Source organism: Octopus sinensis, linkage group LG1 (genome assembly GCF_006345805.1).
Source record: "Octopus sinensis linkage group LG1, ASM634580v1, whole genome shotgun sequence".
NCBI classification, from domain to species: Eukaryota; Metazoa; Mollusca; class Cephalopoda; order Octopoda; family Octopodidae; genus Octopus; species Octopus sinensis.
The window spans coordinates 103,082,707-103,098,666 of NC_042997.1; the positions used below are offsets into that span (position 1 = coordinate 103,082,707).

The following is a 15,960-nucleotide window of genomic DNA, read 5'->3' on the forward strand; positions in this document are numbered from 1 at the left end:
ATTTATCTTGGAAGAAAGACTTCCAAGATTAGGGTAGAAGGAATCCCACCATATATAGATGTGGCTTGGGTTGCGGCAACAGTCCTACTCGGAAATAAGGAAGAGGTGGCTGTCATCAAGGCCACAGAAATAGAAGGAACAAAATGGAATGGCAAGACGCTAGACCTAATAGTTCAAGCGGAAGTGGAAATGCTGGAAGGACTTGTAGAAACGGTGTCGATCGGAGAGACGGTTCTAAGAGTGTGGGTGAAGGGAAGAGTCCCTCGTTGTTTTAAATATGGCCAGAAGGGCCACATTAGTGCACACTGTACCACACAGAAAGGAGCAGAAAAAGAGGGAAAGGAGCCAGAAAAAATACAGGATATATTGGAGGAAGCGCAGATGAAGGAGGAAATATGGACAGTAGCTGGGAAAAAGAGAAAAAAGGACAGAACGAGATGGAACCCCAAACCGCCCCACCCACACTCGCTCTGTCCCACTCTCTACCCGCAGACACTAAACCCACCCATTCCCCTCCTTTACAAAACAAAAAGAAAAAAGGAAGCGAACAGACATTACAGGATTTACAAAAGCCCCCTCCCTGTGAGAATTATTATGTTTGTTGACAGAGGAGGCAGAAGGGGACTTGACTTGTGAGGTTAGGAGGTAGAAAAAGGCGAAATTTGTGAATATGGAGGGATTCATAAACATTATAGGCTTGCAATTGTGTGTACTGGTAACTCAAAGCTAAAAGGATGTGATATCCAAATATATAAAAAAAGGAGTTATATATTGGAGACTGTACGCGGATATTAACAAGTTACCAGATAGTTCGAAGTACAAAGACTTAATAAAGGAGCTTGGAGTGGATATATTAAGGGACACACCTTATAAATGGTAAAGGGAAGAAATGAGGCTGCTTGGTGGGGCAAGTAGTCCATTTTCTTATTCATTTCATTGTCATCATACATGTACATCATGTGTTTTTAATTTAATTTTTATATTTATTTATTTATCTGTGTTATTTTCGGATGTCCCCACAAGTGTTGTACTAATAGCTGTGTTTACCCTTTATGGGAAATAAAGAAACGACGTTTGCCCGCCGGGCGAAATGCTTAGCGGTATTTCGTCTGCTGTTACGTTCTGAGTTCAAATTCCATCGATGTCGACTTTGCCTTTCATCCTTTCGGGGTCGATAAATTAAGTACTAGTTACGCACTGGGGTCGATATAATCGACTTAATCCGTTTGTCTGTCCTTGTTTGTCCTCTCTGTGTTTAGCCCCCTGTGGGTAGTAAAGAAATAGGTATTTCGTCCGCTGTTACGTTCTGAGTTCAAATTCCACCGAGGTTGACTTTGCCTTTCATCCTGACTGAATAGAAAACAAATTTGACACGAGTATTTGAACTCAGAACGTAAAGTTTCTGGTAAATCTCCATGAATTTTTAAAGTTTGTATAATATCAAACATATTTTAGATAGGCATGAGTGAGCAATTCATTTTTTGAAATTACAGACGATGATCATTATTATTCAACTTATTGAATGATTAAACATGTCATCTAAGTACATTAGAACTATATTGTAACATGAGAGTTTGATATAATTCAATAAGATTATTCCAATAATTAACGTAGCATTAAATGTAAAAACCAAACAGCTGAACAATCAATTCCTACAGACTACTTAAACATTGAAACCTTATAAAAAAATATATAATACACAAGTCTAACCTCACAAAATATGTTGCCTAATATGATTGAAAAAAAAATTATTATCGTCCTCTAAGCAAATGTTGTCAAAGCTCTTTCTATGACGCTGTCGACGTGCTTGAGTAAATACATATTTTATACTCAAGGATAGCATTCGTTACTTAACTCTTAGACCAAAAATTTCCTCTCAGACCTTCCCATAGAAACGTGCTTGGAAGCGGTTCTTATTTCTTTATTGCCCACAACAGGCTAAAGATGGAGGGGACAAACAAGGACAGACAAAGGGATTGAGTCGATTATATCGACCCCAGTGCGTAACTGGTACTTATTTAATCGACCCCGAAAGGATGAAAGGCAAAGTCGACCTCGGCGGAATTTGAACTCACAACGTTGCAGCAGACGAAATATCGCTAAGCATTTCGCACGGCGCGCTAACATTTCTGCCAGCTCGCCACCTTAAATGTGCTGGAAGCGGTTCTACGACTCGTATTCTATTAACATAGATACACTTTAGGATTTGTTATATCGCACCCACCTCGCATGCACTTCCTTTTTAACCATCCGATATCTGCATGCATTATTGACATTTTGCTCTACATATGTCAAAACTCAAAACCATTCTTCAAAGCATATATAAGAGCCAATGCAAACTACTTTCAACGGCACCGAGACACAATGAACCCCGTCTGTCGGTACTCTTGGAATCCGCATGCTACTGGCATTCGGGCCTACCTAACTGATCAACTTCTTTTATTCTTTAATATATACCTTCTCCAAACCAGCATAAACATTTTCTAATAATTCTGGAATCATCTTGACACCATTTAGTCCTTGAACAACAACACTATTATTTCAATCACTAATGATCTTGAGCGCAAACTTCGTCATATGGTTTTAGGGGAAAATAAAAGTGCACATTTATTCTACAATTTTCTGTGATTTTAACGCCAGAAGACCGTAACCAGGATTGAGAACGTAAATTGATCAACAGATTTGGCTCACCTGGAGCTTGCTTTGTGCTCCTTCCTGATGTACTGGATATGGAGCATCATTTGATTTTTCAGTAGCACATTCCTATGTAGCATAGCAAAAGCAAGATAGTTCACATCTAGTTTCTTAAATTGAAAGTAATTGTTCAAATAATACTTGGTCGTGTACAGTAAACAGTTAAAATAAAAATATAAAGATAAACAATGACACACGTGTAAAACACTATGAATGAATGTTAACACAAATGAGATTCTAGGAGTAATCTGTAAATATATATCACTATAGTACGTGCATTGAATTACGTAGGTAATTCTTGGTCCTCTCAGTATATATCAAGCAATCTGCGATAAGGAGTGGTTATAATTATACGATTTACAATTTTCTAAATAATCTCATATTTCAATGTCTTGATACTGCAAGTTAGTTAAGGAGGTGATGACATTTATGCTTACGTCTAATTTAGTTTAGAAGTTTGGTTCGAAAAGAACTTATGTTTCGGGTTTGTCTACGCGCACTTAAATGTCTGTCCGTGACTTACATTTATAGCTTTCTGTCGACTGAAAATAAAAGCTAGAAAAAATATTTGTCTGTATATATATATATATATATATATATATATATATATATATATATATTTGTCCGTATCACGTCCTCGCATTGCTGTTTTTTTCTCTTTTTTTCTGTGTTTTCTTGTTTGGATTAACGTATATATATATATATATATATATATATATATATATATATGTATATATGTATGTATGTATGTATGTGTGTGTGTGTCTGTGCACGCACGCGTGTTTTTGTATGTATGTGGAAGTACATATATGTATATGAGTGCGTGGTTGGTGGCTGGCCCAGGATAACCTCAGTCCAATAATTAAAACAAGTAAAAGAATAAAAGAATAGCCAAAGATATTATGCATTAAAACAATTTTTACAACTTTGAAAATCAGAGAGTTTTTCAAGGACATCAGCACATTCAGCTTACAATCATCTTACTAAGTGTTTACCTTACAGGGTGCATCAGTTTTCTTTGGGGTCATTTGCATGAATTTAGAAAAAGGAACATAACTCATCAAAGAAAAGCTGTATTTGAAACAAATCAGTACAAATAATTTGGAGACTCCAATTCAACGAATCCACAGTTAGCTTTAATGACTGCTTCAACACGGGGTCAGAAGCGTTGACATGCCCGAATCAGATTATGTCTATCAATTTTGGACACGTGTTGGTTATACAGGACTTGAGAGATTGTATGGTGTCATAGAGGTGTTGATTGACTTCTCTCTCGACAACGCTCCATATGTAATAGTCTAGTAGGTTGCCTGGTGAGATCAGAAGCTACGTGACTGGAAGCATGATCTTGGGCATTGGTACGCGTTCACACTTGGATTGTCCGAGCCACATGAGACGGCGTAGAGTCTTGTTGGAAGATGTACCATCTTTCGTTGCATACTCTGTCTATCGACGGCCTCACAACTTTCTCCAGGAGTACTGTGTAGACAGCAGCGTCAACTCTTTAGTCATGTGAAAAAAAAGTTAGGAGGCATGATATCTCTCTCGCTTCTGATAACTCAGAGAATCATCACAGTTGTTGGGAACTTAGAATGAGTGACTGTTGGGAACTTATTTGGGTCTCTGCATAACCTTCTACTGTTTCTGTGGTTTACCTTTTAGTCCTGATCGAAGTTTTCTCATCGGAGAAAAAACAAAGCATTCTAGCAGCTGCGTGTCTTCCTACGAAGCACATCTAAGTCGACTGCGCAGATTGCAAATCAGCAGTCGGTGTATCCGACGATTTTAAAATGTGCACAACCTATACTACTGGCCTACAGATGTGATCTGGATTAAGTTTGTCTGGATTAACCATTGCAGGTACATTCTGGAAATCCAGTCGGTACCTGTCAGATAGTTGAAAAATCTGAGCATGTTTGTGAGACTTTCGCAACCCCTCTCCAATTACTCATTCCCATAAAATCCAGATGTGTATATAAGATGCCATTCCGCCCCACCCCCTGTAGCAGTAAAGAGCAAGTTGTTCTGAGGAAATAAATCTCTAGACACCTGAGGAATTCCGGGTGTCACTTCCCGTTGAAGCATAAATAGCTATATGCCCGAAACTACCCACCTTCACCACTGTTCACATCCAGGACCACCAACTTACTTTCTATGTCCAAGAAGACGGTCCGTATCAATAAATATAGACTCTTTCAAAACAACACATCATCTCCGCCTTTCAGTCCCGGTGAACTTGAAAATAAATAGATCTGTTACCCACGGAAAATGGGGATGAAGGCTTGATGATCGGAGGCTCTGGTTTCGCTGTTGGCCAACACAGCTATACTTTGTGACCTGAAGACGTTGACCAGCAGGTACTGCTTCCAATATGCCTCGAGATTACGTGTATTCAGACCATCTATTCTGAGTACGGCCATGACTGAGAAGAGAGAGGAAAGTGAAAAAGGCTTGTTTACCTTATTCCTATAGAGCGGCTGGTGTTTCGTTTCACTGACTTGCTGTAGGTGTTTCTTCTAGCACATTTTTGCATAATATTTTAATAATAATCCCGCTGGTCTCCTACACCATCGGAGTATTTAAGTTTTAGGATGTTATATGTGTATTGTGATACCTGGATTAATTCTATGCGTACTAAAATATCCTTGGTTAATGTGCTGGCAGAATCGTTAGCACACCAGGAGAAATGCTTAGCTGTCTTTCGTCCGTCTTCACGTTCTGAGTTCCAATTCCGCCGAGGTCGACTTTGCCCTCCATCCTTTCGGAATCGATAAAAGAAGTACTAGATGAGCTATGGAGTCTATGTAATCGACTTACCATCTCCCCGAAATTGCTGGCCTTGTGGCAAAATTTGAAATCAATATTACTTTTGGAGTGTGCCATCTAACTGTTGTGGAAGAAATTAGGTTCTCCCACAACAATAGTATCTGTGATAGTGGTGGTGTCGAGGATAGTGGTGTCCATAGGACTGGTATAACTGCTGTTGTGGATGTGCTGGTGCATTGTTGCACAAAGCTATCTCCTACAGTTGTTCGTATCTGTCAGTTTTACGTGTTGTGTTTTTTTCTGTTTCTTTTTCTTTTCTCACTGTCCCCTTCGCCAGACGACAGATTTGAGTGAACACTAATGGAGAGGGGCATATTTTAGGGTCATTGCCTTTTTGTTTAATAGTTGTTTTTTTAGGGGGAAGGTATGTCTTCACATACCGATGTTGTTGGTAATGTGGTTGCTCATGTGAGTAATTTTTGTTTTGTTGTTGCCGTAGGTGCTGCCTTCAGTCTGGTTGCAGCTAGTGCAGCCACTCGTTGCTTTTGTTGTTGTTTTGGTTGCTGCAGTTATTTGCCTTGGGGTTACTGCTGTTATTGGAAGTGCTGAAGTTGTGGTGTTGGCAAAAGCCTCCTTTCAGCTGTCATTGTCTCTTGCCGGGGTAGAAAGCCTTGACCTTGAGGTGATTAATGTTTCTACAATTGTAGCATCCAGGCTTCCTACTATCACATCCAGTTGCTTCCCTTCTGGAATCTCTATTAGGTCGGGGATTTTGTCTAGTGTCTCAGATTTCGCCTGACTAAAAGACTCCAATCCCATCCAAACCCGATTTTCTTCTTGGAATCTTTTTATTTCTTGCAGCGTGCTAGTCTTACAAATATAGCATCTACCAAATAATAAAAACAAACAAACAAACAAAAACGAAAACAAAACAGACAATAAACCCAATGATGCAGTTGTGTGCAATTAAAACTTGTGCATAGAGAACAAATTAGAACCAAAATTAAACTTTAATGCTTCTGTCATTTCAATAAGGTTTAATAATTACCATCCTGTACTCACATAACTGTTGTAAGCCTATCTCTGTATTATGAAAGAGATAAAAATGTCACAAAAACAAAATCCTACTCCCGTTACCTCCACAAAGAGAACGACATGACTTTTAATTCACACGTTCATGTTGCTCATAAGAGCAAATATTTCGTCCAGTTTTAATTCATTTTCTTTTTTTTTTTGTCACGATGTTAGTTTCCGTGCCTCAATCATCACAACTTGAACAAAATGTTTCCACTAAATATTCATATTCGAATACATTCATATATATATAGTGTATGGTTGAGAAGCTTGTTTCCAAACCACGTGGCCTTGGGTTCAGCCCCACTGTGCAGTATATCAAGCAAACGTCTTCTACTGCTGCACTGAGGCGACCAAAGCCTTGTGTGTGGATTTGGTAGACGGAAAATGAAAGAAGCCCGTCACACACGCGCGCGCGTATATGTGTGTGCGTGACTTTGTATTTGTTTACCACCACCGCTCGAGAGCGGCATTGGCTTGTTTACGTGCCTGTAACCTGGCAGTTTGGCTCAAGGCACTTATAGAACAAATTACAGGCTAAAAAAAACCCTCACAAAATATAAATAGCGGGATCAACTTGCTCGATTAAACCCTTCAAGGCATGGTCGCATCCCTATGATTGAAACATGTAAAAGATAAAAGATATTCTAATACCAATCAATTGTAACTCATATATACTTGGTTGGTGTTACGTTGGCTAACTTTCTATAAAAGAAAACGTACGAAATAGTAATCTTCCATATTTTATTGTATTAGCATATAGAATATAGTTATCGAACTTACTGGTGTTCATTAACGACTCGATATTCTAAATTAAATACGAGTGAATTTGTCAAAGAGATAGAGGAGATCCTTAACATCATAACGTTGAATCAGAAGTAACTACCATTTGTAAGCGTTCAAAAGTTACCGTCAGCGATCCTCGTTAGTCTGAAGGAAAGTAACAATACCTGTAATCCTTCTAGATTCTTCTAGACTGACCGGTTTGAAAAATTATAGGTTGGTTAAAGCTGTATTAGTTCATAATTGCAATAATTATCTCTGCTGCTCAATTAAGTTAAAGTAGGAGCTGATTTAGTCTCATGAAGAAGTGACAGATCACTGTTTAAGTTGTGAATAATTAACCACGTTGCAGGAATACTGATGACCATGTTTATGTTGACGACGATGATGATGATGATGGTGTTGATGGTCTCCTGCGGAAATATTTGGTAATTTATAAAGAAAAAAAATCGATGAAATAATGAGTAGAATAGCATCTAGCGAATCTTTAACTGTTTCAGCGGCCATACTGGGGCATCACTTTGAAGGGTTTAATCGAATGAATCGCCCCCAGTACTTATTTTAAGTCTACTACTTATTCTAGCGGTCTATTTTACTGAACAGCTTACAGAGACGTAAACAAACCAGCACCAGTTGTCTAATGCTGGTGGACATACACACATGCGACATGCTTCCACAAAGCTTCCGAAGTCTCGATCTATCAAATCCAATCGAAAAGATGTGAACTTTTAAAAGGAAACAAAAACTGTTCAAATCATAACGTCTAAATGTAACCACTCGACTTCGGAGGTCAAATGGGTATTGCGCCTCATTGTATCATTTTCATATTTTCATTCGTTCTTTTTATTTTTTCTTCTTCACTCGATTTCTTTCTGTATTTTTACTTCCCCGACTATGTATCCTGTATTATTTTGTAATGTCCCATCTATGTTTGGCCCCTTGTAGGTAATAGAAAAATCAGGACATTGGTGCTGCCTTGACGGAGGTTTGCCCTCTCTGAGTGCTCTTGTTTTATTTTTATTTTATCTTTACTTATTGCATTTTTTATGTTTATAATTTTTTGTGTAGTCTCATCAGGGCGACGAGCTGGTAGAATCATTAGCGCAACGGACAAAAATTCTTAGCGGCATTTCTTCCGGCTCTTTAGTTCAAATTTCTGTAAGGTCAGCTTTGCCTTTCATCCTTTCAGGGAGCAATGAAATCGACCTACACTTCTTCACAAATTGCTATATTTGTGCAAAATTAAAATGAATTGTCGTTTTTGGTTGTTTTAATCTCATAAAAAAAAGATATGGATCCTCGTCGGTTTTAGATATGATTATTTAGTTGCTCGATCGATCTGACCACTAATTTTCAAAATTAGCGTGTAAATGGGAGAGTATTTTTCAAACACGTGTATCGTTAATGGAATTCTCAGGTTGAATCATCGTGGGACAGTATGTGACAAAGCCATGTTATTACTGGTATGGTTTTTCTCACAGATTCTGTGTATTCCATTTCTCATACAAAGCCTGGTTCTACTTGATCTTATGATTCAAGACACAAAGATTATTGCTCAAGATCTCATGCTGTGGGTTTGAGCCTGATGCCTCATGATTGCAAAGCGAGCTTCTTAATTATTCTACCATACTGTATCCACTTGTTCATCGAACAACACAAATGCACTGTATGTCCTTTTATTGACTTAGTCTCCCAAAAGTATGAATAGCTAAACCGAACCTTGACAGAATTTCAATTCAGTAGAGGGGCGAACGATATACACTGCTTCTATTCAGGCACCTTTATGTTTTTTGCAGCTCACCACCTAACAAAGTATAAGTCACAATTACAACAAGAACAACAACCGGCATTTTCGTGGCTGGAATAACTTGAAGGGCTAATTGTGAATTAACCAGTACCCAAGAGAATTCGCTATGAAGTGACACACAAATACGTTTTATGTTTGTGTTAATTATCGCATCCAACGTATTCGGTATTTGCAAAATATATTATAATGTATTACTGGAAAGGAGCCAAGAAAGAATTAATCGGTGAAACTCAACAAACAATCTCTGTTTTATTTTGATCGTTTGTGCAGTTGGTGAAATTGTATGTAGAATGGTGCTTGATTTTATTTTTAACGTCTATTTCTGGTGTACAATTCAGAGCTGCAGTTTTTCTGAAATGTGACAGAAGAGATATGAACGTTATCTCACAATTTCCACCGGCTGAATTGATTGTATTATATATATATATATATATATATATATATATATATATATATATATATATATATATAATATGTATATATACATGTGTGTGAGAGAAAGAGAGGAGCTACTAAAGAAAGCATTATATTCGTTCAGTACACATTAGCAAACAACCTCTTTTGTCTGATTTCTTCTCCTTCGTGCGTCATAAACTGTAGTATGCTTTACAAAGTTCACACACACACACACACATACACACACACACACACACACACACACACACACACACGCATACTCGTATGCGTATTCTTGTATGAATTTACTTAATTATAAGAAAAATACGTACATTTACATACACTAGCACACGAAGAATTATACATGCTCTGAAGATTTCAATTCTAACAATTAAACTTTGTCACTTCGTTTGCAGTATACTACTAATCTGTTGTAGGTAAAATACCAAAATAAATATTGAGATATGTACTATGAGTATATATGTGAGCTGTACAAAGACATCCATATTTAAATAATCATGCACACGCACATATATGCATGCATAATATATACTTAAAGGAAATAAATACAAAGAATCTGTGCAAAGGATATATGTATATAAGTCTGTTTATGTATGTTTGTGGAAGATTGTAACTGTGATTGTACATTTTAATGCATTGCATATATAGTAAACTCATATATATCGACAGTTTCTTCGTTTATGATCGCGATGACTATGCATGAATATACATGTATATACTTAAATTCACACACTACATCACACAAACACATATACTCAACACATATCTGATGTAATTATTACATAAGCGTACAATCACACACGTATTGTCAAGGTGGTGCTTCGCCATGGCTTCAGTTAGCTGACAAACAAGTAAAAGAATATAATAATACAAGTATATATATATATAAATCATACCCATCTATGTTTCATATATATATATATATATATAAATCATACCCATCTATGTTTCATACTAAATGCATACATACATTGGAAAGGCGTTAATAAAAAAGAAAAAAAATCAAGAAGGGAGAGACTCGCCTGTCGTTCTCTTGAGTCACTTTTTTTGCGTTCTTAATACAAGATATCTATAAAATTATTTTCTTTCGGACAAAATCATGGGATTACGTTTTTGAACGATGCGTACACTCTCACTCTTCGTATAGATACATAGATGATTTTAATTTAATACAGTTTCAATTATATATATATAATATATATATATATATATATATATATATATAATATATATATATATAATATATATATATATATATATTGGGTTGTCCGGAAGGTTCGTGCTGATTTATAGTAGCTTACCTTTAGACTTATTTTAGCACGTGGTTGAATCTATAACATGTGATTTGACTACACCTCCATTTAGAGCAAAGTTTAAGCTATCTTTTCGAGGAAGAAGATTTATATTCCTATAACCTGTGTTAATTCTGTAACTCTTTAAAATGGAAGATAAGAAAGTTCATTTTCGGCACTTGATGCTTTTCTTTTTCCGTAAAGGAAAATATGCCTTACCAGCAACCAAAGAAATATGCGCAGTTAACGGTGATGTTTCTTTATCCGAAAGAACTGTACGGAAGTGGTTCGTAAGGTTCCGATCTGAAGATTGTAGCCTTTTTGTTAAAGAACGATAAGGCAGACCATCCACTACAGATGATGACAAAATCAAGTCATTAATTGAGAATAACCCACATTGCACAATCCGAGAATTGGCAGAAAGCTTCAACCTATTAAAATCCGTCGTTCATGAGCACCTGGTAAAGCTTGAGTATACAAATCGCTACGATGTTTGGGTACCACATGAGTTGAGTGAGAAGAACCTTTTGGATCGCATTTCCATCTGTGATTCGCTTTATAAACGGAATGAAAACGCGCCTTTTTTAAAACAAATTGTGACAGGTGATGAGAAATGGATTATATACCGAAATGTTCAGAGAAAGCAATCCTGGAATAAGCGACATGAGCCACCCTTAGCCACCCCAAAAGCGGGTCCTAACTCTAAAAATGTCTTGTTTTGTGTCTAGTGGGATTGGAAAGGAATTCTGTACAATGAGCTTCTCCAAGTAACTAGACAATTAATTCTGAGAAATGCTGCACACAACTGGACGAGTTAAAAGCAGCAATTCAAGAGAAACGTCCAGAATTGGCCAACAGGAAGGGTATTGTTTTCCAGCATGATAATGCAAGACCGCACCTTTCTTTAGGGACCAGATAAAAATTGTTGCAGCTCAGCTGGGATATGTTACCCCACCCTCCATATTCACCAGATGCTACTCCTTCGGATTTCCACTTATTCAGGTCTCTGCAGAATAGTCTTAATGGTAAAAAAAATTTCAATTACTTGGATGACATAAAACGATACCTTGTTGAATTATTTGCCACGAAACCACCTCAATTCTGGGAAGAGGGGGATTTTCAAGTCAAAGGAAAGATGGAGACGCATTTTGCTACAAAATGGTTTATATTTGGTTGATTAAAAATGTAATGGCAAGTATTTATTGATCTTTTTCTTTCCTTTAAAAATCGGCACGAACTTTCCGGACAACCTAATACATATATATATATATATATATATATATATATATATATATATATAGGCGCAGGAGTGACTGTGTGGTAAGTAGCTTGCTAACCAACCACATCGTTCCGGGTTCAGTCACACTGCATGGCATCTTGGGCAAGTGTCTTCTGCTATAGCCCCGGGCCGACCAATGTCTTGTGAGTGGGTTTGGTAGACGGAAACTGAAAGAAGCCTGTCGTATATATGTATATATATATATATATATTATATATATATATATATATATAGGCGCAGGAGTGACTGTGTGGTAAGTAGCTTGCTAACCAACCACATCGTTCCGGGTTCAGTCACACTGCATGGCATCTTGGGCAAGTGTCTTCTGCTATAGCCCCGGGCCGACCAATGTCTTGTGAGTGGGTTTGGTAGACGGAAACTGAAAGAAGCCTGTCGTATATATGTATATATATATATATATATATATATATATGCATGTGTGTTTGCGTGTCTGTGTTTGCCCCCCTAGCATTGCTTGACAACCGATGCTGGTGTGTCTACGTCCCCGTCACTTAGTGGTTCGGCAAAAGAGACAGATAGAATAAGTGCTGGGCTTACAAAGAATAAGTCCCGGGGTCGATTTGCTCGACTAAAGGCGGTGCTCCAGCATGGCCGCAGTCAAATGACTGAAAGAAGTAAAAGAGTAAAGAGTAAAGAGTATATATATATAAAATATACAAAAATTATTTTAATAATAATAATACAGAGTAAAATCAATAATGATTTTACCTGGTAGCCAGTGCGGAAAATAAAAACCTTTTAGGTAAATTTTACGTATCATTTTATAATTATGTACATAATTATAACAAGGGATCAGCTTAAAGCATCACCTCACGCTGCTAAAAATAGACGTTAAAGTCTCTTTTTACCACCTTAAAATCTCCGAGGAAAACACACTTAATGTGGGCAAGTAAAAGAAAGATAATGAATCAAAACAATGGTTAACAGTAGTGTATTTTTCTCGGAGATGTTAAGGTAGTGAAAAAAGACTTTAACGTCTATTTTTAGCATTTTAGCAGCGCGGGGTGATGCTTTAAGCTGACCCCTTGTTATAATTATGTATATTATTATAAGGTTATACATAAAATTTACCTGAAAGGTTTTTATTTTCCGCACTGGCTACCTGGTATGAACGTGCGTAAGTATGTACATATTTGTCACGTTTGTTAGACTGTTTATATATATTATGCACAACAGCGTGAAATACAAAAAATTGAAAGAAGTATGTATATTACAAAGACTAGGTGCAAGTGAAAGAAGAATGTATATTACAAAGACTAGGTGCAAGTGAAAGAAGAATAGAAACATTTCTTTATGCTTTACATTGTGTCTGAATGCTTGTTTACGTGACTGTCACGTTCTTTATCTCTAAGTTGACACGCTTGCAAAACAGTGGTTTGTTCAACATATGCTTTCAAAAAACATGATTTGCAGATATACCCTGTAACGTAGCGGTTCGACACAAGATTGTTATAGTAAATATCAAGATTTTAAAATGTAAGTACTGAGGTCGATATGACCAACTAAAACTCTTAAAAACAGTACTCCTGCATTATATTAGGACTGTAAAGCGTAATATAATGCAAATATATGTGTATGTGTGTGAGAAATTAACATCCATCTGCTGACATTCTGAATAATGATTAGTGATATTTCTACCATATAAATATAACTATAAATTTTGAAAGAATTTCACTGTCAAAAGTGAGTGGAAATGTAGTCATATATATTAGGAAAGTATAAATAATAGACTCATACATAAACATCAATTCTTTTTGACTTAATTCTTTTAAACAGAACGTGGAATCCAAAGCATAGTTTCTCAACCATCAGTAAAATCCTATTCAAATCGCACACGACTGTTACAAAAAGAAGAATGCATTGGAAACTGCAATCGTAGATATATTATATATAAAAGTATAAAGAATAAAAGGAAAAGATCAAGAGACATTTCTAAGGAGCATAAGGTGGAGATTGTCGTGGATAGACCTGCCCGGGATGGCGCAAGTTTGCGCCCCCACCCAAGTCTGTCTACGACCCGCGCCAACCTTTTCGCCAGCACCTTGGCCAAAATCTTTAACTCTGTGTTTAGCAGAGTTATGGGCCTAAAATTACTTGTCTCGAACTTGAACCCGAAATTCTGCACCCCTCATGTTTGGCTTTGAGGTGACGATCCAAGGCCGTTCTCACTGCCAAATCGTGGGATGCAGAGCCCAATCTGAACTCCTCCTCTAAGTCCTTAACTAATTGCCCTTCTATTCTGGCATTATCTAATCTTAGCTGACGGCTAAATCTAATAGACGGATGCAAGCTTCTTACCACACAGTCACTCCTGCGCCTATATGTGTGTATTTGTTTTATGTTCACAAGAGTACTTCATATAAATACAGTGTATACATTTCATTGCTTTATATTCCACCAATAGAGGCATATAGAACCTGAGACACAGAATAGGAAACAGTCACATTTTAATCTAACGTTCTCAGTTAAGGAAAGAAAAGTAACTAGCTTCACTGAAGATGATTATCATTATCTATAATAATAAATGGAAATTTTATGTGTTTGTGAATTTGTTACTTTAACTCCTTTGAGACTATCCAAGAGACCTTGATGAAACTTGACACGTGTGGAGGTGGCTTATGTTCATGCGGTCACTTACGCATTTGGAATTTTTTTTAAATCGATTTTTAATCAGCATCGATTTTTCAAAATTCGTAAAATTTCGGCATTTTTCGCACTCGCCATCGTGACATCAATTTGACGAAAAATGATTCATGGGTATAAAGAAACAGCTTATTAATTGTAATCTATTTAGCTTTTGCTAATTCTGCATTTCAATGCGAATTCTTTTGATTTGCTAAAACTTATTATTTCAATTCGTTGATTTAATTCCCCAGCGTTTCAGGTTTTGATTAGGTAAGACCATTTTATTTCTCAAGCAAAATTTAGGCATTTTGCACACTAGTCATCGTGAAATCTGCCCCAAAGCGTAAAATTTCGCCATTTTACGCACATGCACAAAAATGACGACGATACCAGTTCGCTACGAGACTCTGCTAATTTTTTCGTCAAATTGGTCCTACCCATTATTTTAGATTTCAAATTTTCGAAAATTGTCAAAATTTGACGAAAAATGTTTCATGGCTATGAACAGACATCTTATTAACCGTAACTTTTTACCGGGAACCTCAGCTAGTTTCTTATATTACGGGCAATGTTTTGGCAGACTCGGTTGAGCTAGAACAAAAATGTCTTGTAGTATTTGTTCCCGTTCTGAGATCAAATCCCACCGCAGTCAGCTTTGTCCTTTAGTCTTCTAAGATCAATTAAGCAAAGTAGCGATCAACTACTACATTCGCTATAGTCGACTCTTTCTTTCCCTACAGTTTGAGGTCGGCCTTTTTTCTCGGAAAGTAATCGCTATTTCTTAGCTTGTTCTTCGTTCGAAAAATGATAGTCGTGGAAAAGCACGTTGACTTAACAATGGCAATGTAGATTTTTTACACCAGGGCTCGTAGTTAGGGCTCGTGGCGCAATGGATAACGCGTCTGACTACGGATCAGAAGATTCCAGGTTCGAATCCTGGCGAGCTCGCATTAATTTTAAATGGCGGTGCCCCAGCATGGCCACAGCTCAAGAGCTGAAACTGGAAAACATGAAACATAAAACATAAATAATACTAGTGAATGTGCTGAAAGAAAGAGAAGTGGGGGAGGAGGAAGAAGTCGTTACCTATTGCTCACATACGTGCTGATTCTATATTCTTCATATTCTGCCGCCACTATTATCAAATAATGGCCTCGGAGGTGATTGCTTGTATACTACCTCTACAAAAGCTCAACCGACAT

At 37.1% G+C, this 15,960-nt stretch overlaps 1 non-coding gene across 1 annotated transcript; it reads left to right on the plus strand.

Annotated features, from left to right (window-relative positions):
• Positions 1–15,633: 15,633 nt before the first annotated feature.
• Trnar-acg lies at positions 15,634–15,706 on the plus strand. Its single transcript has one exon. It is a non-coding gene; the product is annotated as a tRNA-Arg (tRNA).
• Positions 15,707–15,960: the final 254 nt, after the last annotated feature.